The following is a 26,381-nucleotide window of genomic DNA, read 5'->3' on the forward strand; positions in this document are numbered from 1 at the left end:
CTGCTTTGGCAATTGGACTCTATGGCATTGAAGTCAATCCCCTCCCCAAGCCCCATCCTCCTCAGGCTCCACCCCCAAAATCTCCAGGTATTTCCCAACCTAGAGCTGGCAACCCTAGCTTCAAAAGGGATGAAATGTTGGGTCCCATTGAGAATCATTAAAGCAAAAATGGGGTGGGGGAAGTCAGTCTGGTCAGTTCCATGAGAACGTATATAGAATCCTGTTAGGGGGATCTGGGGGATAGAAATGTCCAAACGGTGCCCCCTGAGCTTCTGATCAGACCCCCAGTCCACATTTACCTGTTAAAGGGTCTGCTCCTGTAGTTCTTTGGCACAGTTAACTAGTACCAGAGGAACTTTGATCCCAAAACCATTTATGGGGACAGGCCCTGACCCCTGAAAAGAATACATCAAATTTTCCCCCGAAGTGAGGACTGGTCCTACACTGTACTGGTCAGACTCAGAGCCCAAAACTTTCATTTCATTTCATAGCACTATATCACACAGGCTATGGCAGTGACACCAATGTGGTTCCTGATGTCATGCGGAAAGTTACAAATAAAAAATGACTGTCTGCTGTAGTGCTGTCAACAGCTGTTAGGCTGTCTGTGATCCAGTAAAAAAAGCTGATGATGGATTCCTTTAAGTTGCCACTAGTTATATCTTGCATAATGCTCAAAAATCAAGCTCATATTCAGCTGATTATTTACAAGGTTTCATTTGGCATGTGTTCATTTGTAGAAATTCGCAGTACAGTTATTTAGAAGAGCAAAGCTTTCTCTGCCGATCTTTGCTTTGTTGCTGCGCAAGCATAATGTGCTAGTGTACCATCGCCATGGACTAAAAAGAGGAGTATGCTATTTCTTGAAATTTCATTAGGCATTCTGTCCAAATCTGTAAATTAGGCCTGATAATTGCCAGCCAGGAAGAGGCAATGTTTTAGGTCACCATCACAAGGAGACTACACAGTCCACCACCACAATGGGGCTGCCCTAGGGTTGGCAACCTCCAGGTGGTGACAGGAGATCTCCAGCTATTACAACTGATCTCCAGCCAATAGAGATCAATTCACCTGGATAAAATGGCTGCTTTGGCAATTGGACTCCATGACAAGGGTGTCAAACATAAGGGCTGGGGGGCAGATCCGGCCACTTGAGGGCTCTTAACCAGCCGGCAAGCCAGCCGAGGCAGCCACACACACCCCATTCTCAAGGTGTCAATGATCAAAGACTGTTAAATAAAAGAAAATATCCTTTTAAGCGTGTTTGTATTTTAAGTAAAAAATAAAGTGAAAAACTTTGCCTGTGTCTTCTATAAAGTTTGTATTTCCAGTACCTGCCATTAAATTTTATGGTACACATGGCCTGGCCCAACCAAGTGACATTGATGTCATATATGGCCCTCATAACAAATGAGTTTGGCACCCCTGCTCTATGGCCCTCATAACAAATGAGTTTGGCACCCCTGCTCGAAGTCCCTCCCCTCTCCAAACCTCGCCCTCCTCAGGCTCCACCCCCAAAATCTTCAGGTATTTCCCAACCTGGAGATGGCAAACGTAGGCTGCCCTCCTTGTCTTCCTGCCAACCTCTAACTCCAAATTTGCACACCGGCGGAAGAGGGGCAGACTGCACAGAATCTTTGGTATGGGGAAAACCAACAACGGTTCTACTACTCACGGCAGTAGCTCTTTTCTGCAGCACCACACATGGCACGCAGGAACCCCGGGAGAGTTGTTTCAGCAGAGCATCAATTGACAGCAAATTCTCAGGGAACCTTTCAGCTGGAAAGAACCAAAATGAAAATGCTTCCCCCTTTCTCCTCCTGCTTTGAGATTCCTTAAATGCAAACAAATGCCAATCATAAGCTTTGTTGTCATCCCAGTCCCTCCTCTCTTGCCAAAACTGTGAGGACGTAGGGGACTCAGCTCTGTGCTGCCCTTGATGCAAGATTGTCTGTGGAATCTGTTTCAGTTTCATTTCTAGGCAGTCTAGTCTCCTTTCGATAGCAACCACTAGGATGCTGCATGTCCAGAATTATTTCAATATCTGGAATTATGCCAGGGTTGTTAGGACGGTAAACTGGGATAACCCTCAAGCATGCCACCATCAGTTCCTTGGAGGATAGGCAGGACTAGGGGTGCAGCCATCTCTAAAAGATCTGAAATTGACACAAGGTTCCTACTATTGCCATCTGTAGGCTTGTGCTGCACCTAATGGTTTTGATAGGATTTCCCATATGCTTAAACATGTACGTATCTCTCACAAAGGCTCGTCTTTCTACTTTAGCTTTGTTCTTAGAACATCATTTTTCTCTTCCAAACAGTTCCATACAATACTTAATATGGGGCCCTTGACATCACAGTGCGCACTACGGCCATTGTTCTCTCGTGCCTCCACCCCCCCAGTGGAGCATCGCTAACCAGTAAGTTATGTTTCTTAGAAATAGCAGACCAATGTATCAGTATACCTAGCTGCCAAGTATCGTGCATTCTTTAGCAGCCTCTGGTATTTTTGGCTTATTATTGATTCCAATCAAACTCAATAAAATATTTTGGCTCTGTGTACAAAGGGGGGGGAGCTGGGTTCAGTATAAACTGACATCTTCATCACATCCTTTTCTATCACCCTGCCAGTACTTACAAAAATAACTGGTTACTTCCCATTACCTTTTGTATTTGTTGTAGAGAAATCAATTGTAGGGGGTGATTTATATTAAGAATTCAGATGATTTAATCTGAAAGTTTAAAGTAACAGGATTAGATTTCAAGAGGAGACAGCTATAGATATGTGACTGACATCTCTGCCCACACTCAGCTAGAAAATAATCTATTTGTTACTGAAACACTGATCTCTTTCATAAGTCGTACAATGAAGACAGATGATGACTGAATATGACAAATTGCAGCCATTAGTATGGCTTCATCTGCCTTTCTCTAAGACCAGGAAACCAAATAGATATTTTACACACACACACAACTGTGATTAAGGGACACACGTAATAAAAAAATACATTTTTATGATTTCACACTATACAGGAAAAAGAAAGCAAAAAGATAAACATGTACATGAAGTGCTGAGTTCATGGTTAAAGTTCAAGCTTCAATAAAAGTTTTAAGGTGTCACGGGATCCATCGTTCTTTTTTTTTAAGTGTGGCTAAAACATTCCGGAATCTCTCACTACGTTTTCAGCTCCTTTGGCATCCTTCAGACCTGGGGACTCCACAAGGTCCATAATTTTGTGTCTCTGATTTAACAGGAAACTTCCATCTGTGTCTCTCTCAATTTGTATTCCAAGATAATGGCTCACAACTCCCAGTTGTTTCACTTCTACCTCTTCATTTAATTTTTGTGCGATTTCCTTTATATCCTTTTCATTTTTACCGCATACTAGTAAATCATCAACATAGGTTAACACATACTGATATTCTCCATTCTTCAGTCTTGAAAATAGGCAGGGTTCTGCTTTTCCATGTTTAAAGCCCTTGATGTTGTAGCAGCGTAGTTAATTTTTCACTCAACGCTCTCGCTGCCTGTTTAAGTCCATAAATACTCTTTTCAAGTTTGCACACAAGATTATCTTTTCCTTCTTTTTGAAAACCCTCTGGTTGTTCCAGGTAGATCTCTTCAGACAAATCTCCATTGAGAAATGCTTTTTTAATGTCCAGTTGTTCAACGTGTAGTTGTCTTGTTGCTGCTATGCTGAGTAATGTCCTGATGGAGGTGTACTTGACAACAGGTGCAAACGTTTCAGTAAAGTCAATCCCAGGTTCTGTGTAAACCCTTTCTGATTTTTCTGCAAAGATTCAAATTCTTCCTGTGCTGCTTTTATCCATATGTCCTTTTTGCGTGTAGACAGTTCAGTCCTCTCTTTCCCGCTTGTAGGCTCATTTATACATTGCATGTTATACAGTGCATTCCTGACTTGCGCTGGTGGCTGCACCCAAAGGCCTTTGGAGGCTGAGGCCGGCCCATGCCGGTGCAAGGGCCCACAGCGCCGGTGTCCGGGAGGCGCACGCCAGCATTTGTGGCCCCAGCACCAGCATGCAGGGCCAGACGCTGGTCTCTGGCCCCTGCTGCAGCAGCTCCGGGCAGATGCCGGCAAAGGCCGTGGCATCAACCTGGAAGGTGTTCCCAGGGTGTAACGGCATCCCGGAAGGCGTTCCTGGGATGTAACACCACCAGCCAGGAGGCGGGGCCATCATTAGGCAGCCTCCTGAGCCATTTTGGCTCGGGAAAGCCCCCTTTTATTTTGGCCAAAACCTCCTTAGGAGGCAGGGCCGCTGCATTGCCTCCTAAGCCCGGCACAGGCATTCCAGCCAGGAATGCACTGATAGGTTCCACTGTGGCTTGCAGTTGTTGTACCAATTCCATTAAGGCATTCAGATGTGCATATAGATCTGCCCCTTCTTGCAGTTTACAGTTATACACTTTCTGCCTTAAAAGTTGTGTATGCTTTGAGGATTTCTTGCAATATTTTTCTTCCAATTTCACCCATAAATCTTTTGCAGAATTACAAGGGATGATTCAGTCTCACTTAGGGAAGTGACTAGAATGTGGTATGCTTTACAGTCAGCTTCCAGAAAAGCCTCTTTTTCTGCATCTGAATTGGGCTCATCATCCTTAATTGTATGCTCCACCTTCTGAATTTTCAAAACACATTGCGCTGTTTCCTTCACATCAGACAATTGGTTTCAGCTAGGCTTGGGATATGGGAAAAACTGACAGCCGTTTGTGCTGTGGCATTACTTGCATGTAGTTTTGGCACACTGTTTGAATTCACTGTGATCAGCTGCTTTCTTCTCCTTGGAATGTATCAATACAAAAAGATCCCTTTTTGTCCATCCTCTGGGTGAGCTTCACATCTCCCACAGCAGGCTCTGGCAATGAAAACAGGTCTTCCTTGCTTGATTAAAAAAAATGCCTCACTTTCTCTCTAAGCTAACATATAACACAGGCTGCAGCGTCGGGTGCCCCATAACCCTTTTGTTGAATATTATACATTACATTTAGCAGAGTAAATAATAACAGACGCTAATGTTAGCTTAAACATGAAGATTTATTCCTTAACCAACATACTACATATAAGTCCTATACTATGGAAAAGCTAAATCAGCTACAACAGCAACAACTCAACCTAGATATAGCACAATGTCAATTAAACTCATCCTTTTTAGAATCAACTGCTTTACTCCATGCCCTATTGGCTACATACTAACTGAAGCAGTTAACTCTCTCATGACTGGATGCTGAGACTTGCATGTCCCAACAAAAACCCTTCAGTATAACAAGTATAACATTATGTTTTATATTAGAAATGCTCAGAAAGATAGGGAATGCAGGATACCTGCAGCTGACAAAAATCAGTCTCATTTGCACATATATAAATCGAATTAGCTCACTGTCAGCCCTTGCCCAAGCCCGAACCAATAACCACAGCAAGAGACACACTGGTCCAAGGAAGATGGTTTACTGGCAGCATAGGTTAACAGAGCATACAGGAACTAAGACAGCAATGGAGGGCACTGGGATACACTTGACTATATAAAAGCATAGAAAAAAGCATTCAGCGGCCTAGGACAGGCTCAAGAGATTACTATTTCAAAATGGTCTAGAGATGCCTCCGTTCCCATGGAGTACTGTCTACTTCAAAGAGTCCAAAAATGCAAACAATCCTTGGGAGCAAGTCGGTGAAAAAGCGAAACTGAGACACAGGCCTGACATTCTGCTCCCCTTAGGGCCCCCTCCCAGTCGGCAAAGGGGATGGTTTATCAGGGTAGGCGGTGTGGAAGGCGTGCACCAAGTCCAGGGCAGAGACATCTCATGCCTTCACCCATTCATCATAGGCAGGGGGGAAGTGTTTCCAACGAACCAAATACTGTAGAGACCCATGACGTATACGAGAGTCCAAAATCTTAGACACTTCGAAATGTTCCTTTCCCCCCACCACCATCACAGGCTGCTCAGGGGGCAGTTCTGGGTGCCAATCAGAGGAGGCGACATGAGGTTTAAGGAGACTAACATGGAAAACGGGGTGGATACGCCTCAGGGTTTTTGGAAGAGTCAGTTCTACAGTGACGGGGTTAATTATCCGGGCGATGGGATATGGCCCCACGTACTTGGCACTGACTTTATGGCAAGGTCGGGTAGACCGCAGATTCTTGGTAGAAAGGTACACTAAGTCGCCCACTTGGAAGTCTTTACTGGGAGAACGATGTTTATCTGCTTGAGCCTTGAATTTGCGTTTGGCCCTGTCTAGATTCTTTACTAGCCAGGGCCAGGTGTTGCAGATGGCTTGAGTCCAGGCATCCCCCTCGACGCTTACCTCCACCCCCGTCATATCCACATGAGCAATGGGACTGAAATCCTGACCGTATACAACATAGAATGGACCAAACCCAGTAGACTGATGTACAGCATTATTGTAAGCATATTTTGCAAAAGGCAACAATTCAACCCAATCATCCTGATGGTAATTGACATAACAGCGTAAATAACACTCCAGGACAGCATTAATGCGTTCAGTTTGCCCATCCGTTTGGGGGTGATAAGCGCTAGACAAACCCTGTTCCACCCCACCAACTTGAGAAATGCCTTCCAAAATTTAGCCACTTAGCTCCTTCTGTGGTCGCAAATTATCTTACACGGAAAGGAATGCAGACGGACAACATGTGACAGGAAAAGGCGGGCCAATCTGGGGGCAGACGGAATACCTGCACATGGAACCAAATGTACCTGTTTGGAAAATAAATCAGTAATAACCCAAACTAGTTTTTCCCTCACTCAGAGGGAGGTCAGTCATGAAATCCATGCCAATTACTTCCCAGGGTCTGCTGGGAATTTCCAGTGGTTGTAGAAGTCCCAGAGGCTTACCCTGTGACCGTTTGACAGTGGCACAAATGGGACAACTGCGAACAAAGGAGTCCACATCCATACGCATGCCCACCCACCAAAACTGCCTGCGTAACAGGTGAAGGGTCTTTAGGAAACCAAAATGTCCTGCCGTTTTGGCTCCATGAGCTAACTGCAAGACTTCCCTTCTAAGCACTTTAGGCACGTACAGTTTCGAGTCCTTGTAGAAACAGCCACTCGGTTCAAGCAGGCCTGGGGTAGAGTTTGAGCGGAGCGTTCAGCCAGGCATTGAGTACGAAGGGAGTCCAGAAAGGAATTGGACAGGATTGCTCCCCCCCCCCACAGAAGAGGAGGAATCCGGAAGCGCTGGCGGTGGCAATGGAGGGGGGGTTTGCGGGTGCTGCGGAGTGCCAGTGACGGTCGGTGCAGGCTGATCTGGAGAGACAGCTCTGCTGTCCATTGCTTGGGTCTGGGATTGGAGCAGAGTTTGGGACAGAGTCTTTAATGCCAGGACGGGGAGAGCTCCTTTGTGCGCCGGAGTGAATAAAGAGTCTGTGGGACGGTCAATCTTTATTGGATATTGGGGCAACCTGGAAAGAGCGTCAGCAAGCACGTTTTGTTTTCCAGGAACATGTTACAGCATAAAACGGAATTGGGCAAAGAAGTCAGCCCAACGCTGTTGTATCGCGGACTGTTTGTGGGTCCCCGTGAGGGCCTCTAGATTTTTGTGATCGGTCCAGACCTCAAAGGGAACCCCAGACCCCTCCAGAAACTGCCGCTATAGGGTGAGGGCATGATAGACGGCCGCCGCTTCCTTCTCCCAAATTGGCCAATTCAATTGAGCGTGCGCAAACTTCTTGGAAAAGTAAGCACAGGGGTGGAGAAGACCGTCAGCCCCCTTCTGGAGAAGAGCCCCCCCCCCCATGGCTACATCGGATGCATCTACTTGCACAACAAACATTTGGTTAGGGTTGGGATGCTGCAGCACCGGTTCGGAAGTGAAGAGTCGTTTGAGGGCTGTAAAAGTGGTTTGACATTGATCAGTCCAAAGTATCTTGGCGGTGGGTAACGTAGCTGAGGTTCCTTTACCTTTAGTTTTAAGGAGGTCGGTGATTGGCAGTGCCACTTGAGCAAAGTTGGGAATGAAACCACGGTAGAAATTGGCAAAGCCTAGAAACTGCTGCACTTGTTTACGGGTGGAGGGAGGCGTCCAGTCAAGAACCGCTTGCACTTTAGCAGGGTCCATGCTGAGGCCCCGATGTGAAATGATGTACCCTAAAAACATTAGCTGTTCTTGGTGGAATTCGCATTTAGACAACTTAGCATAGAGTTGATGATCACGGAGACGTTGCAACACTTCTCTGACTAGAGCAACATGTTCTTCCATGGATTTAGAGTAAATAAGGATGTCATCAAGGTAAACTACCACACCGCGATATAATAAATCATGGAGAATTTCATTAATGAGTTGCATGAAGACCCCCGGAGCCCCTTTTAATCCAAAAGGCATCACAAGAAATTCATACATGCCGAAGCAGCTAGAAAAGGCAGTAAGGGGTTCATCCCCATCACGAATCCAGACCCGGTAATAAGCCTCAACCAAGTCCAATTTGGTGAATATACGCCCCTCCTGTAGTTGTCCCAAAATGTCCGAAATCAATGGGATAGGATAGGCATTAGTCTGGGTAATTGCGTTGAGTTTTCGGAAGTCTATACACAAATGCAAATCACCTTCCTTTTTACAGACAAAGAAAGCGGGGGCTGAATTAGGGGCGGTTGACGGTCGAATGAATCCCCGAGCAAGATTTTTATCCAAAAAGTCTCGCAACACAGCGCATTCGGAGACGCTCATAGGGTAAATCTTGCTTTTGGACAATGTGCAGTCTTTCACCACTTCAATTGCACAGTCCGTGGCACGATGGGGGGGGGGGGGTAAGGCATTGCATTCTCTCATGTCAAAAACATCAGCAAGGTCTCAATATGCCTTGGGTAAAGGTGTTGGCACTACAGCAACGGAGGTTAAGGCAGGCATGGGTGGAAGTACAACCGCGAGTTCACGTCGGTGCTGCTCACATTTTGGGCTGGCGAACGTGATTGTGTCAGTGTCCCAATCTATGTAAGGGCTATGACCCTTGAGCCAATTAATCCCCAAAACCACTTCGTATCGGATGGGAGCTATGGTAGTCTATTTGCTCCCAATGGGAACCGATACCCATCGCTACTCCCCGTGTGCGACGGTCGACTGGCCCCCCTCTAAACTGGCTGCCATCCATTTGGGCAAATTGGACGGGGGCCGGTAGTTCTTCGGATTTGATGTTCAGGGCTGCAAACGTGGCTTCATTGATTAGAGTGCGTCCACAGCCAGAGTCTATGAGTGCTTTGACATGTATTTGGGGGCCCTTCTTGTAGTTTTGTAGTACTATGCCTACATAGACAGTGATTTCCACTTCACTCACCTTGACAGGAGCCTTGGGTTTCGCAGAAGATTCTGCAGGGGTCTGTGGGGATGCTCCACTCACCACAGACCGTGCCCGTTTTTTGACAGTTCGAGAGGGGTTTCCAAATTAAGGGCTGGGGAATTCCATTGATTATCTTCGTCGGAAGAAGGAGAGTTGTCCCCCACTGGGGCACTTGTAATCTGGGACCCTACAGGGTCAATTGGTGCAGGGAGGTTGGACGATTCCTCGATGTGAAGTGCAGAGGGTGTGGGTTGTCCCGGCGCTGCACTGCGGGTGGCCGCGGTGCCTCTGCGTTGAGGTCGTCCTCGAGCTCGAGGCAGCATGCTTGGGCGAGTGGTCTCTGGGCGTTGAGGACAAGTCGCTGCAAAGTGAACCATTCCCCGCAAATGAGACAAGCCCCTCTCTGGAAACGGGACTCGCGATCCAGAGAGAGCCGGGTTGGACTCTGCGGGTTGGGAGTTGACGGTTTGGTGGGCGGCTTTTGTCCGCTTTTCTCCTTAGCTCTATTTCGGACTAGCGAAACAAACTGCTGGCGGCTTTCAACTTCCTCAGCCAGCAAAATCCAGCCCTCAAGGGTGTCTGGGTCGCCTCGCATATAAGACCAGTTTAAAATGTCTGGATGCAATGCTTCGCGGAAGTAGTGGATAAGGGTAGCTTCTGGCCAGTCCACTACCTTACTAGCAAGTCTTTGGAATTCATCTGCAAATTCCCGAACTGGAGAGGAGCCTTGCCTGAGTTGTAAAAGTTCCGCTTTGGCTCTCTCTCCCATGAAGGGATCCTCAAACTGCCGTTGCAAGGTGAACATAAAATTGTCGAGGGAACGAATGGAGCGGGACCATGTATCAAACTGTAGAATCACCCAGTCAGCCGCTTTCTCAGTTAATAGAGAGGCAATGAAGCGGATGCGGCTATCTTCGGTTGGGAAGAATTGCCGTTGCTCCCTCATATAACTATCCACATGATGCAAAAAACGGGATAAAGTCTCAACAGAGCCGTCGTAAGTAACTCTCAGTTTAGACGGTCTCCATGGCATTGGGGGCATAGGCGGGTATCCAGGGGCTGGAATTCCCAGTAAGACAGGCGCAACAGGCACTCCTCCGGGCGCTGCGGGGCCAGGAGCTGCTGGTCCCCTGCCCGGTGCAATGGGTCCCCCACCAGGGGCTGCAGGGCCTCCATCGGGTGCGATGGGCCCTCCGGCGGGACCTCCTCCGCCGGGAGGAACCACCGGGGCAGCTGGTTGTTGTGGCAGCTGTTGTGGTATTATTGGAATGGGGGCACCTGGCGCAGTTTGAGCCCGTTGTAACTAGTCATTGTCCCTGAGTACTAAGGCCAGTTGATCTTGCAAGCGTGCAACCTGCTCCATGAGATCCATATTTTGGTTACGTAGAAAAAGCATCTCGTTGCCAGCACCGCTAGTCCGGCGGGACTGGCTGGACCGCAAACCAGTGGCCCAAGAGGATTCTTCTGTATATAAGTCCTCCTCGTCGGAAAAATCCGATCTCTCGGGCAAAGTCCCCGCCAATCTGCATGTTCGTTGAACGCTACGAGATGGGACGAAAGATGGGAAGAATGAAGGTAACTCATAGTCCTTGGGCTGTCGGGGACGCATGCCACTCCGCGCCCATTCACGGGCCAAGCGATCCCTCTCTTCCTGCTCCGCCCGAGCCTTTGCCGCGGCTTCAGCTGCCGCTCGCGCTTGCTCCTCCGCTTTCTTACGTTCAGCCAAATCCAGGTCGGTGGCCAGTCAGGCAGCCAACGCCGCGGTAACAAGTGGGAGAGCTTCCTGCTCCAAGGTGTAGAGGAGTTCAGCACGCTTATCCGGCAGGTCCAGCATGGGTTGGATCTGTACCGCTAAGGCCGCTGCATCCGCACCAAAATTGGGGGTAAGATGTTTCGTAAGTTCAGCCACAGAAATAGTAGCTGCAGTGTGTCCATGGAATAGGGCAGTCACTCTCTCAGCTACCGCCTTAGCCTCAGCTTGGCAGAGCTCGGGGGGTGGTGTGACCGGGGTCGCCATGTCAGCAGGATGAAGTGGGAGCGCGTCCAAGGCTGACTGTGTTTCACGAGCAATAAGTTGGTCCAACAATCCAGTCAACAGTTGTAAATCCTCAGCCGCCGCTAGGGCATCATCCACCAACCAGTCGAGGATCTGGAGGTCTTGGCAGTTGTCGGCAGCGTCAGACGTCCAGGGGACCGCTGCGACTAGAGAACGCCATTGAGCTGAACAAGCCCATTCAAGCGACTAACTTCCGTGTTAGTTCAAAATAGTTCGGCTATAACATCCCGTACGAGGTCGGGGTCGTCGGGTGGCGTTCTCAACGGACGGAACCACAGATGGAAGCCTTCCAGGGCTCCTAGCAGGAACCCACTACCCGGGGATCAGGTCCACCGGGCCAGGGGCGAACCACACGGGGCTCCAGCCACAGAGAACTCACTCGGAGAGCACTGCTCACGCTCCCATCCGAGTGGCAGGCGAACCCTCCGGGGCTCCAGCCTGACAGGTAAAAGAAGAAGTGATTATTGCTATCTTAATGTCAGCCCTTGCCCAAGCCCGAACCAATAACTACAGCAAGAGACACATTGGTCCAAGGAAGATGGTTTACTGGCAGCATAGGTAAACAGAGCATACAGGAACTAAGACAGCAATGGAGGGCACTGGGATACACTTGACTATATAAAAGCATAGAAAAAAGCATTCAGCATTCAGCAGCCCAGGACAGGCTCAAGAGATTACTATTTCAAAACGGTCTAGAGATGCCTCCGTTCCCATGGAGTACTGTCTACTTCAAAGAGTCCAAAAATGCAAACAATCCTTGGGAGCAAGTCGGTGAAAAAGCAAAACTGAGACACAGGCCTGACACTCACACAGAGATATGAAATTGATAATACAGCCTCTTTGTACCTGGATACAAATCTTTCATTACTGTCTGCCAGGTTTTCCAATAAAATCAACAGTGTATGGCACATTATCCTTATGCATCTGTGACAGCATGGTTGAGTGATGTTTAACAGGGTCCCTAATAATTCATTAATACATACTGCTCGGGGCAGTCTTGCATAAAATAAACTACTGAGGATGATAGGAAGGCATAAGTCAAAGTTCTCATATACAATTTAGTTATTTTAGCCTGTATATTTCCCAGCTCTGCATATTGAAAAGGAGAGGAAAGTCTTCTTTTTCTGTGTGCAGCTCAGATTTTCAAAAAATTAAAATCTTAGAATCATAGAATTGGAAGGGACCACCAGGGTCATCTAGTCCAACCCCCTGCACAATGAAGGAAATTCACAACTCCCCCCCCATTGACCCATACCCAGAAGATGGCCAAGATGCCCTCCCTCTCATCATCTGCCTAAGGTCACAAAATCAGCATTGCTGACAGATGGCCATCTAACCTCTTCTTAAAAACCTCCAAGGAAGGAGAGCTTATCACCTCCCGAGGAAGCCTGTTCCACTGAGGAACGGCTCTAACTGTTAGAAAATTCTTCCTAATGTCTAGATGGAAACTCTTTAGATTTAATTTCAACCCGTTGTTTCTGGTCCGACTTTCTGGAGCAACAGAAAACAACTCGGCACCTTCCTCTATATGACAGCCATTCAAGTACTTGAAGATAGTTATCATATCCCCTCTCAGTCTTTTCCTGTTCAGGCTAAATATACCCAGCTCCTGCAACCTTTCCTCATAGGACTTGGTATCCAGACCCCTCACCATCTTTGTTGCCCTCCTCTGGACACATTCCAGCTTGCCTACATCTTTCTTAAATTGCGGTGCCCAAAACTGAACACAATACTCTAGGTGAGGTCTAACCAGAGCAGAGTAAAGCTATACCATCACTTCGCATGATCTGGACACTATACTTCTGTCGATACAGCCCAGGATCCCATTTGCCTTTTTAGCTACCGCATCACACTGCTGACTCATGTTCAGTGTTTGGTCTACTAAGACCCCAAGATCCTTTTTGCACACACTACTGCTCAGGCAGGTCTCCCCCATCCTATAATTATGCATTTGATTTTTCCTACGTAAATGCAGAACTTTACATTTGTTTAGGTTGAAGTGCATTTTATTGGTTTTAGCCCAATTCTCCAGCCCGTCAAGATCATCCTGTATCCTGGCTCTGTCTTCTACCATATTTGCTACCCCTCCCTATTTAGTATCATCTGCAAATTTAATAAGCATCCCCTCTATTCCTTCATCCAAATAATTTATAAAGATGGTGAACAACACAATTTCCCATTGAGTTCTTAAGGAAGGAAGGAAGGAAGGAAGGAAGGAAGGAAGGAAGGAAGGAAGGAAGGAAGGAAGGAAGGAAGGAAGGAAGGAAGGAAGGAAGGAAGGAAGGGGCCATTACAAGTGTGGGAAAACTCAATTTCCCATAATTAACAGCAACCTTGCAATCGACCACGAGGGAGGAAAGAAGCAGACCAGCAGCCATTGCTGACAAGTCTAAAAAGGTAAGTGTGGTGCGTATTCTTTAGTATTATTAAAACATATTACTAGTTTGTGTTAAGGAAAACCATTTATAGGCTCTAACTTATAGTTTAAAAATCATATTAAGGCATGACTCTGGCTTTTAGCCTTCAGCTGCTTCTAGTCTGACCCCATCTTCAAATTAGGGCCTGTGATCTTGGAAGAAATTACATTACTAGGAAATGGGTGCTTGAAATTCCTTTCCGGGACATAAAGAGCCTCGGAACCAACAATGAAATTATCCTGCTGAATGAGGGAATTTACTTAGGCACACAGGTTTCACAAGCAGACAATTGTCAAGGACTTTTCAACTAAAGTAACATATCAGGAACAGAAAGTGTCAAAGCACAGGCCCATCTCCGGAGAGTTTGTGAGAAGGGCTATTGTAAAGATCTCTTTCCCATGGTTTAGCCTTTAAAAAGTCTCGCGAGATCTCTGCTCTTCATCATTCTGGGGAAAGAAATTAGGCTGTAGCCATCTTTCCTTAGAGTGATCCAGAGATCTCTGATAACTGTATATGTGGGTCTGTTAAATTCTGCCTTGAATATTGAAGTTGAGTACTGTTTCTTTCCTTGCTTTATATTTTCCTGTAAGCTTAATAAATCTGTCTGGTTCACTATCATAACATTGTGTTCTATGTAAGAGATTTCTGATGCATGCTCTATGTTTCACTATTTCTTTCCCTGGTCATTGCTTTGGTGAGTAAGCAGGCCGGGAAGTCCAAATACAATGAACCAAAGGAAGGAGGGAGAAAATTCTCCCCCCCCCTCAGTTGGAAAATTTCTCACATCAGTAAGTACATTTAAAATTCTCCTGGGGTCATTTTTGGAGATGGAGCCCCCGAATTCAGTGTAGCTTGAAGGGACTCTCCTTGCATGGCCCCCAAAGTTTGGTGAAGATTGGGTCAGGGAATCCAATTTTATGGGGTCTGGAAGGGGCTGCCCCCCTCCTCCATAGACAACCATTGCAAACTTCGCAATGATTGTCTATGGAGGAGGGGGCGACCCCTTCCGTACCCCATAAAATAGGACTCCCTGACTCAATCTTCACCAAACTTTGGGATTTGTGCAAGGACAGTCCCTTCAAGCTATACTGTAAATTCAGGGCTCTACCTTGAAAATGACCCCCCCATGGCCATTTTTTTTAGGAAACCCAAAAATAAGCCGAATGCCCATATTTACCGGTATGGGTATTCAGATTATTTCAGGTTTCCTGAAAAAAAAAAATCGGGCCCAATAAACCCAAACACGGAATTTACCAAAAAAAAAAAAAAAATGCACAGCCCTAGAACCTGCAAGACATATGTGACTGTTATACCATCTAAAGACTTTGTAAAAACCAAGGTACTTTAGAAATAACTCTGTGGGGTAAGAGAAGAGAAGAGGACCAAATTTAAGGGGAAACATTGTCGAAGGCTTTCACGGACAGAGTTCATTGGTTCTTGTAGGTTATCCGGGCTGGAGAGACAGGCGGTAGAGTGGGCGGTCACAGCGACAGAATCCGAACCTCGAATTCTACACTCACTGAATGCATTCTTGGGGGCCCTACAATGCCATTTTGAAGACCCCCACCGGGGGGAGAGGGCCAAGATTGCCATGCGCAAGTTAAAACAGGGGGCTCGCTCTGTAATGGAGTATGCCCAGGAATTTCAATCCCTCTCTTGCAAAATAAGAGAGTGGAGCGAAGCCACCAAGGTCCAACACTTCCACGAAGGACTGCGGTGGGAAGTGTTGGATGGCTGTTTGACCCTGGGTGACCCACAAACGGTCGAAGAATGGATCCGATTGGCAGCGCAAGTCGAGACCCGTAAGTCTATGCTCCAATTTGCGAGGGATCGCCCGGCGAAAGAACCTCCCCGAGGCCTTCCCAAGGGGGGCGCCGCGACAGAGTCCCGCCGTGACGAGGGAGCCCAGGGCAGATTCACGGAAGAGAGTTCGCGCCGCTTTAGAGAGGGAACCTGCCTACACTGCGGGAGAGTGGGGCACTTTGCGGCAAAATGTCCCAGTGGACCTACAGAACTGGCTGCTGGCAGAACGACCCGTATCCCGGACCCAAGAAGAACGGAGGGCCCGACCACCCACCGCGGGATGACTGCTCTGCACGCCAACCCGGCACCCGCTTCCTGCACTCATCACTGCTGTTCCAGGGACTCGTCACTGGCAAAAAATGAGGAGGGCTTTCTGTGAGCGGACCGGCACGGAAGGCTACCTTTAGGAACACCAATCCGGTTCCGACCTGGAAACACCTTCCTGATACCCGTTGTGTTACGGAATCCTGGGGGGGATCCATTGGCAGTAGTTGCTATACTGGACTCTGGTTGCTCCCGGACCTTGATAGATCAAGGGGTATTTGACCGTTTACAAGTAGGGGCTCTGGAACTGGATCAACCCCTACGGTTCCGTCAAATGGATGGGAGTGATCTGCAAGGGGCCCCCATCCATTTGCATTCCCACCCGGTGTTGTTAGGGGTGGGAGACCACTGGGAACTAATCAGCCTTACTATAGCTCCTGGGATCGCTTACCTGGTGGTCCTAGGGAGTAATTGGCTGGGAGGACACAATCCAAGCATCAACTGGGTGCAGCACCAGCTGGTGTTCCCCCCGGTGCGAGCAACACTGCAGGGAGGACATGCCCGAGGGAGGGGGGGTTAGCGCCGCCGCGGTGGAACCCTCAATTCTACCCCCAGAGTATAGTGATTTTGCAGACGTTTTCGAGGGGGAGGACTGTGATTTGCTACCCCCTCACCGCACCACGGACTGTACCATTGAATTGACCAAAGACGTTAAACCCTCCAAAGCCCGGGTCTATCCCATGAGCCCCCAAGAAAAGACTGTGTTGTGAGAATTCCTTGATAAGAACTTGGCCCAGGGATTCATACCATCTTCCAAGGCCATGTTCTCGTCACCCTGCTTCTTCGTAAAGAAGAAAGGAACTTCGGACCTCTGGCTGTGTGTGGACTATAGGGGGCTTAACGCTGTTACTGAGTCCAATGCCTACCCCATTCCCCTCATCCCCGACCTCCTCAGTCAACTCCAGGAAGGCTGGGTGTTCTCGAAGCTGGACCTGGCTGAAGCCTATTACCGGGTCCGGATAAGGGAGGGGATGAAGCAAAAACAGCCTTCTCGTGTTGTTATGGACTATTTGAGTTTTTAGTCATGCCATTTGGGTTGTCTGGAGCTCCATCATGCTTCATGCAAATAATCAATGAAATATTGCGTGATATTGGATAAGGGGGGTAATCATCTACTTAGACGACATCCTAATTTATTCTAGGAACCCGGACGAACACCGGGAGTTGGTGAGGGAGGTACTGCGCCACTTACGAGAACACCACCTGTATGCCAAATTATCTAAGTGTGCTTTTAACCAGGACCAACTGACCTTCCTCGGGTATGTCATATCCCCCGACGGGTTGATCATGGACCCCGAGAAGGTTCAGGCAGTCCGAGATTGGGAACCCCCCAGAACTCGCAAACAAGTCCAACAGTTCTTTGGCTTCGCGAACTTTTATCGCACCTTCATCCCTGACTTTGCTGAGATAGCCCTCCCCATCACGGACCTCCTTAAAACAAAGGGGAAGGGACAGGCGGCTACTGCTGCCAACTATCAGGTGGCATGGGATGACCGCTGCCAGGCGGCGTTTGATTTTCTGAAAAGCCGCTTTACTTCAGAACCCGTCCTGGCCCACCCAGACTATTCTCGCCCGTTTACCCTCCAGGTAGATGCTTCTGACAAAGCCATGGGGGGGGCGCTCCTCCAGAGAAACAAGCAAGGGGAGCTTGCGCGTACTTTTCAAAAAAATTCTCTGGGCCCGAGCTTAACTGGCCGATCGGAGAGAAGGAGGCCATGGCAATTAAGCACGCCCTCACGGTCTGGCGTCAATTCCTGGAGGGGGCAGCGGAACCATTCGAGGTCTGGACGGACCACCGCAACCTGGAAGCCATTTTGGGGCAGAGGAAGCTTTCTGCCAAGCAGCTTAGGTGGGCGGACTTCTTTTCAAAGTTCCGCTTCACTATTAAGCATGTCCCCTGAAAGGAGAATAGTCTGGCGGATGGACTCTCCCGCATGCCACAGTATGATTGTAGAGTCGAGCGAATGATAGGTTCCCTTTTTACCCCGGAACACTTTGGCTTGGACCCGGAAGGGGCAAACGCAGGAGTTCTGACCCGAGCCCAAGCCCATGCGGCAGCCCCACCGGCTGTCCTGGATCTCCCACTTGGGGAGGCGGCCTCTACCCCCCCCCAACAATCCCAGGGGACCTTCCCACGGCCACTCACGCTAGGTGGGAGGACGCTCTTCGGGAGGAGTGAGGGGACAAACTCCTGGGGGAGGGGGAGAATGACACCCCAGAGGGAAAAAACTTATGTTCCCCGGAAACTGCGCCGAGAGATACTGGAATGGAGCCACAGCTCCAAGGCAGGGAGGCATTTTGGTTTTGTTAAAACCATGCACCTAGTGCGACGCCGCTTCTGGTGGCCAGGGATGTGCCAGGACATCGATGGGTTTATTAGGACCTGCCCTGTGTGCACCACTAATAAACGCCTGATGGGAAAACCTCCCGGATTGTTAAAACCCCTAGAAACTCCGGAGACACCCTGGCGAGTAATCGGCATGGATTTTATCACTAGCCACCCTACCAGCCAGGGGAAGTCTGTACTGTGGGTGATCACTGACCTATTTTCAAAACAGGTTCACCTCATTCCTTGCGAAGGAATGGCCTCCGCCCACAAATTGGCCCATCTGTTTGTACAGCAGGTCTTCCGCCTACACCGATTTCCGCAGAAGTTCGTGAGCGACAGGGGCTCGGTCTTCATTTCTAAATTTTGGAAGGCATTCCTGGGGCTGGTTGGAGTGGATCAGGGTCTATCCTCTGCCTATCACCCGCAGACGGATGGGCAGACCGAAAGGGTTAACGCTGTGATCGAATGCTACTTGCGTTGCTTTTCTAACTACCACCAGGACAATTGAGTTGATCTGCTACCATTGGCAGAATATGCCTACAACAACTCTGTACACTCCGCAACTGGCTTGAGTCCGTTCAAAGCAGTCTATGGAGTGGAGTTCAATCCTTTGGGAGCTGTTCCTCTCCTGCCGGGGGGGACCCCCCAGAAGTCTCCGCACAGGCTAATACTGTACGGAATACTTGGCCCTGGTTAGTGAAGCAATTAGAGCAAGCTAAGGAGAGATACAAGGCGCAGGCAGACAAACACAGGGCGCCCCAATGGGACCTGAGGGTCGGAGAGAAGGTCTACCTCTCCACTGAGAACTTAAGGTCTTTGCGCCCGTGTAAGAAATTGTGCCAAAAATATGTGGGCCCATTTCCAATATCCCAGGTCATTAATGAGGTCACTGCTGAACTAGACCTTCCTAAGACTTTGCAGGGGGTACCCCCGGTATTTCACGTGAGCCTTTTAAAGCCCTTTCTCCCTGCCCCCAATTGGCATCCTGAGCCCCCGGCTGCAACCCCTATTATGGTTGAGGGAGAACAACACTTTGAAATTTCTAAAGTCCTGGATTCCAGACTGCGAAGGGGCCAGCTGGAGTACCTTGTCCACTGGAAACACCTAAACTCTAGCCATGACAAATGGGTTTCCACAGTACATGTAAACTAGTCACTGAATTTCACCGGAGTTGTCCTGACAAACCTGGGAACCCAGGGAGGGGGTCTTTGGGGAGGCAAGATGTCAGATAGGCTCTCCGCCGGATCTGGAGAGAAACAAGATGGTTTTCCCCAAGGACAAAATGGGGCCCTTTTGCACTCCGTCCCTCTCCATTTGCACCTGGTCTCCTGCCCAAGATCTGCAGCTCAATGGAGACCCGCCCCGGTAATGGCTGATCTGATACCAGGTCCCGCAAAACAATACTGGGAGCCCAGGAAGATCAGCCACTTAACGCACGCATTTTACTCTGAATACCTTTTGCTCAAGTCGTTACCGGTAGTTTGCTTCAGTATTGTGCCTTTGTTTCCAATAATTCAATCAACCCCATTGTATCCACCCTATATATGTCTCTGTATTCCCCATACCTGTATGATAGCCTTAAGTCTTTGACCTGCTGAAATCGCTGTTCTTCTGAAATAAACTTTTAACTTGCTGCTTCGGCTGGAGGAAAGTTATTGCCTGGAACGCATTGACTTGCTGAGGCCTGACACACTTTGCAAATAGCCAGTGCTCCTTTCCTTGGTCTGATTATGTGAAGGTAGGGATGCTTGTTTTCCACTTTTGAGAAATCAGGTGGGGAAACTGTGCATCTAGAGACCGGCAAATGCAAGGCAACACCTCCCATGCTGGTTTAGTTGCGAGTTCCAATGTGCTTAAATTCCTCTCCATTCTATAGTAATATAGAATTCCTCTCCATCCCTCCCATGCAAATCCTCTCTTTAGAGTTTCCACTCTCCAGTTGGTTGCTGGAGTCCTGGCAACCGCACCCTTCCTTCCTAGCATTCTAGAGCAGTGCCATCCTGAACTAATTGTGAAATTGGGGGGGCGGTTTGGGAGGCGACTAATCCGGGGGGGGGGAATGCGGTGGCGGGCGGAGGTGATGCTATCCCTCTTTGGGGTGAAAGGGGGGTCATGAAATACAAAGAGGGAGGGAGTAGGATGGAATCCCATGCAATTAACTACAGCTCAACATTTCAAAATACAATGGAGAATAAGAGACATCATTTACACGGGAACTTAGCAACTCGTATCTGTTTGCCAGAGCATGGTTGCGAAATATCAGGTAGTAGGTGAATATATTCTGCTTCACAGTAGTTTCAGTACTCAGCTATAAACCATTTCACCCAGTGCGTGAGTTGCTAATCGTACGGGGAGTGGTCACAGGACGGGAATTGCCGAGGAACCGGAAATTTCCGAAATTTATGACTACTAAATTACCAGTACAGTAGGTGTTTCACAGTGACAAACCCCATTGCTATGATAAAGGAACGTTTACAGTGAAAGCCGAACATATAATGCTGCTAAACCACCCAGCAATGAAGACAGTCGAAAATACATTTCTGTATTTTCCTAAGTCAAAGAATATGGATTAACTGAATGCGATTGGGTATTGGAAAAAAATACTCTCTGTCTTTTCTTGTTGACAAAAAAAAATTTCCCCCTTGTTTAGTGGAATCACAGGAAAACCGTTTGACTTTGCTGGAGACGCAGGCGACGTTGCCCTGAATACCCAAGTCTTGTGTTCCTTTTCCGTTACTTTTGTTTTGTTCTGTTTATGACCGTCTACTAGCATTGCACTTGCTATACGAGTAGTGTTAATTAGCAGTTGTGCAAGAAAACCTTCCACCTGTTATACAGTTTGATTGTTGTAGACAACACTTGTTATTTTTCGAAACGCAGTTTTCCATGTGTTATTACATTTGTGGCATCTACCAGTTCAGGTGCAGTTTAAATGTTGTAGCAATTACACCAATAAATCAGAACTTTGCACATAGCCAACTGGTTTGCTACTGGGGTTCCATGTACTGAGTAATCTGTAAAAATGAGCACCTCCTTTGAAGAACTGTTCAAATGGAAACACGAATCTGTTCTCATGGAAGATACAGGGGTGGGAGAATTTTTATAGCGAAAGAAGCAAAGGACAGCTGAAACCCTGCCAAGAGGATCAGCCTTACCTTCTGCAATCCTGGAGGAAAAATATAGACAGTTTTCAAAATCTGGGTGGGAGTGGGGATGCCCTTGAGAAGAATGACAGGATTTGTTTTTTATATGCCGACTTTCTCTACATGTTGAGGGAGACTTACACCAGCTTACAATCTCCTTCCCTTCCCCTCCCCACAACAGACACCCTGTGAGGTAGGTAGGGCTGAGGCAGTGCTATGAACTGTAACTTGCCCAAGGTCACCCAGCTGGCTTCATGTTTAGGAGTGGGAAAACAAAACCATTTCAACAGATTTGCCTCCGCCACGCTTGTAGAGGAGTAGTTAATCAAACCCGGTTCCTACGAAGAGATGATTTTAAGATGTAATGTGTCCTGGCTACGGTCAAAATAATGTCTCTATTTTTCTATCCATCTATCCATCCATCCATCCATCTATCTATCTATCTATCTATCTATCTATCTATCTATCTATCTATCTATCTATCTATCTATCTATCTATCTATCTATCTATCTATCTGTGCAGCTGTCTATCTATCTATGTCAGCACAAAAAATGGTTCGCAGTTTGTTGTCACGTTAAGGTGAATTGTCATGGACCCTCATGTTTGAAACAGAGCATGTTGTCTGATCCATACCTACTGCTTTGGGGTGGTGAGTGGGAAAGAGTTCACCGTGTGTTGTAATCCCTCCTTCCTCCCACAGCTACTATTCTGGCCTCACATTGTTCCTCAGTGGAAATTGCTGCCTTTGCAGGTGGGGGCAGATCCTTTGTAAACTAACGTAACATTGTTGTTTTTTTACTAATTCAATGCATTTCAAATTTGGTGTCGCTATGCAACTCTGCTCGCGCATGCCTGACCAATGTAATGCATTTGAGCCTAATCTTTTCTGGAAATGCAGCTCAACATCTTTGAAGTGATCCACCACACCACCCTTAATGTTCCAGCCATGAACCGCTGCTGGTTGTATTTATTAGTATTTATTAGTTGGGCAAACATTGCAGTGCTGCATGGGTTAATTTGTCATACCATACACCATGAGAAAATATTTATTTCAACTATCTTTATTATAGCAAGAGAGAGTGTTGCAATGGACATGCGTCAGAAATAGTTACTCAACAATGCTATGCACTCTAATGGCTACAAATTGTGGTTTGTTCTCGACATTAAACGTGTGCGTAGCAAAATCGGCGACAAGTGAATTTACTGTACAATATCAGTTCTTTGTTGGAAATTGGAAAGCAATTGATACCAAGACTGTTTCCAGTATTCCAAACAGTGAGTGGATTCTGGCTTGTCTGCTTCTTTGGCAGGCATCCTCACTCTACCATCTAACCCCCCCTGACGTGATATTGAATGTCACAAAATGAAAGTGTACATTCGTGCTTTTTGTTGTTAGTAAGCGCCTCAAAACAGGAGACGTCCACTGCATAATGTCAGTTTACTAGTAGCTCCTCTCGCGAACCCCAGTAATGCTGCTGTAGTGATCCCCTTTATCATCCCCTCCTGTGTCTCCACAAAAAGTTAGCAATGGCCTCTCTAACAGCTCTCCCCTCGTGAAGGTTTCCATCCCCATGGGGATCGTAACCCTCATCTTCCTGTCTATGGATTACAACTGAGGGCTCCTCAGAGGGAATAACCGAGTGTCCCCTAGCCTCACAAATGTTGTGTAGAACAACGCAAGCTACTATAATGGAGATGGCATGGCCGGGGGAGACTTTCAGGCGTGCCAAGAGACAACTCCACCGTGATTTCAGTCTTCCAAAAGCCCGCTCCACCACGTTTTGAGCTCTGCTTAAGCGGTAGCTGAAGTTTCTCTCTCTTCTACTGTATGGTGTCATTAGCCAGCGGTGCATTGGGTAAGCGCCATCTGCTATCATAACTGGGGGAACAGAAATACCGTCCAGAGTAACTACTGGATTACCAGGAATGAAGGAACCCGCATCCATCGCTCTACAAAGATTGCTTTGCACAAAAACTCCAGCGTCATTGTTTCGCCCTGCCCAACCATTTTCAGTGTCTATAAAGCAGCCGTTATGATCCACTGTGCCTTGCAAGAGCATAGACAAGTAATTTTTGCAATTGCCATACTCCTCCACCCTTCCATGAGGGTTGTTGATTGGTATGTGACAGCCGTCAATCGCGCCCACACAGTGCGGCATCCCCAGTTCAGCGAATCCAGCCATTATCTGAAACACAGTTATGTAGAGGGGGAACTTTGGACGAGTTTAATATTAGGAAAGGATACTTTGAACTTCACAATAGGTGGTGTGACTTACAGCTAGGAAATGCTTCAAGTGGAGGAACTTTTGCAGCTTTTTCTTTTAATGTTAAGTTTTTTGTAGTTCTATTGCCAGATAAAGAAGAAACGGTTGGACAATAAGGACAAAAAATATCAGAGGTAAATGTGTCAGGTTCCATGTTAAGTAAATACAACCGTGGGGGCCACTGGCCGCTGGCCGGGCAGGGAGAGAGAGAGGCGAGAGAGCGCGCCCAGGAGCACTGCTCCCGGATTCACACGTGCGTGCATGCCCCGTCAATCTCCCCATCCTTTCCCCCCCATGAGCCTCTCCTCTCCACAGCCAGTCCCGGCGCCTCCCCGGCCGGGAACTCTCACTCTCCCGGCCCGCCTGCACAGAGCAGCGGGTCGATACTCATGGAGTGCCCCGCGCAGCAGTGGAGGTGAAGGCAGGCGGCGGGATCGGGGGTGGGGAGGGTTACCCTAGGTGGCGCCCTGTCTCTCCTCCCTTTCTCTCTCTCTCTCTCTCTCTCTCGCTTTCTTTCTTTCTTTCTCTCTCTCTCTCTCTCTCTCTCCTGTAATTATCTGGCCAGTGTTTGGAATTATTCAGTGGGATGTTCAGTCATTTTCTCCTCATCCGTTGGCTCTCCTTAGAGCGATTTGTGAGTTGTTTTGTTTTGTGGAAATGTATTACTGGCCTCCCAAAGGGGGATATTTCGGTGGTACGACCGCAAATTATCCCAATTAAAAATCTGAAATGCAAGATACTTACCTTGTCCAAGGCACACTGTCTTCCTGTACATAGTTATTTCCAATGTCAAACAGAACTCCAGCACAAACCTTCCAGCAGTGGACAGTCCAAGACCGAACTGTTGTTCGACCTCCCTGTAGGTGTTTGTGTTGGCAAGGTACCAGATGGATTCTGCCACCCGCTTCTCTACGGGAATTGGAGAGAGCATTTTGGTTTTCTCCCTCCCCAGTAGCCCCCTGACGCACTCCACGACCTCCATGAATGTGTTTCTAGTCATCCTGAAGTTTGCCATCCACTGCTTGTCCCCCCAAGAAGCTAAAATGAAATTTTCCCACCAGTCGGTACTTCTTCCATAGCACCAGTACCGGTGTGGGACTGGCTGTCCCGCAAGTGAAAACCAGTGCCTACGGCCTCGACGAGAAGACCTGCGATGCTCCCTACTCAAAGAACCCCATGTGTGTCTCTGAGTCCGAAGCTCAGAGGCAGCAAGCGTGGTTAGATCCATCGACTCACAGTAGAGACGGAATAGTTAGAGGGAGTTGACCAATGCAAGGAACAAGACCTTCAGTGCTGCTTGAAGGTTTGCAGTGAGCATCCTTTCAGCAAATTGATTCCAAAACCTCTGTAGGAAGAGATCAGCGGATTGACAATTTAGTAAGGGGGAAAGAGGCCACCTCGTTTATTGTACACCACTGATAAGTCAACATAGCTGACACATTTCTGTGAAAAAGAAATGAAAGAAATCATGCACTGTTGTGTAAATGACAACCATTAAGAGCATTACCAGGTAGTGCTTGCTTGGTTGGCAGGCAATCTACATGACAATGACCATGGTGAGGGTTCACACCAACAGTATGATGGAGTTGACTGAGTGTGCATGTTCAATGTAGGGCAACTATGTCTCGTCGGATGCAAGGCGTCCGAAATCAATGTGCCTCTAGCTGAATATGTTAATTAAGTCTTTGTGGTTGAAAACACTTAACTGGTCCCCGCTGTGTCCGTGTCTGAGGGAGAAGACTAGTGCAGAGGGCCATCAGTGGCTACTACCCATGGTGTCTTAGGTGAACCTGCACATTCACAGGCAGTAAACCTCTGGATACAAGTGCTGGGGAGCCTCTCTGCACTGCTTTTGACCCCTACAAAGGAAACGGTTGGTCACTGTGCGGGACAGGCTGCTGGATCCCTGGCCTGATTCTTTAACAGGCTCTGACACATCACAGTACATGAACTATAATTTTGTGTGGTTCATATGTAGAACTTATTCTATTTAAAACCAAAACTGTATACACAAACTGCTGTAATTGAACTGAATACATGACACAGCATAGTATTCCAGGACAGAAAAGCCTGGATATTCATTATTAGAAATTTTTAGTAGTACAATTGCAATGTCAGCACAGATGTGACCTTTTATTCTCAATCTACGACTTCTTCCATGTCTGGATTTTCTCCATACACCTTTAATTTCTAGAATACCTGCAAGTTATTTTGCAGGCAATTTTTTCCCTCCAAAAGTGCATTGTCTCTCCATAATGAACCTTTTGCTATGCTGCATGTGAGACTGTGGCTTCAATGCACCCTTTGAGAAGGCTCTAAATGCTGGCTCCAGAGGCTCAGATGCAGAAATGGAATTCTGTTTTCTACAAAAGAAGTTACATGAATTCTCTCAGCAAGTCTTAACCCAATCTATTTTGGATGTCAGCACACTGCAGGTCCCATCCTCCTAGCTTGTTATTTATTTTCCTTGACAGCATTTCGGTCAACAGTTTAGTTTCAGATACAACACAATGACTTATTACCAGCTGGAGAAATGCAAAGTAAATCTCATGCCAGTTTAAATCGGACGACTCTGTAATTCTCATGGCAAGCTAATTTTCAGGAGTATTTTTGGGGTACAGACCCCAAACTTTCAGCAGAGATTCAGACAAGCCTTCTTAAGAGACCACCCAAGTTTTGTAAACATTGGGTCAGGGGGTCCCGAGATATGGGCTCCCCCCTTTTTTCTTTCCATGGCT

Source organism: Euleptes europaea, chromosome 10 (assembly GCF_029931775.1).
Source record: "Euleptes europaea isolate rEulEur1 chromosome 10, rEulEur1.hap1, whole genome shotgun sequence".
Taxonomy (NCBI): Eukaryota; Metazoa; Chordata; class Lepidosauria; order Squamata; family Sphaerodactylidae; genus Euleptes; species Euleptes europaea.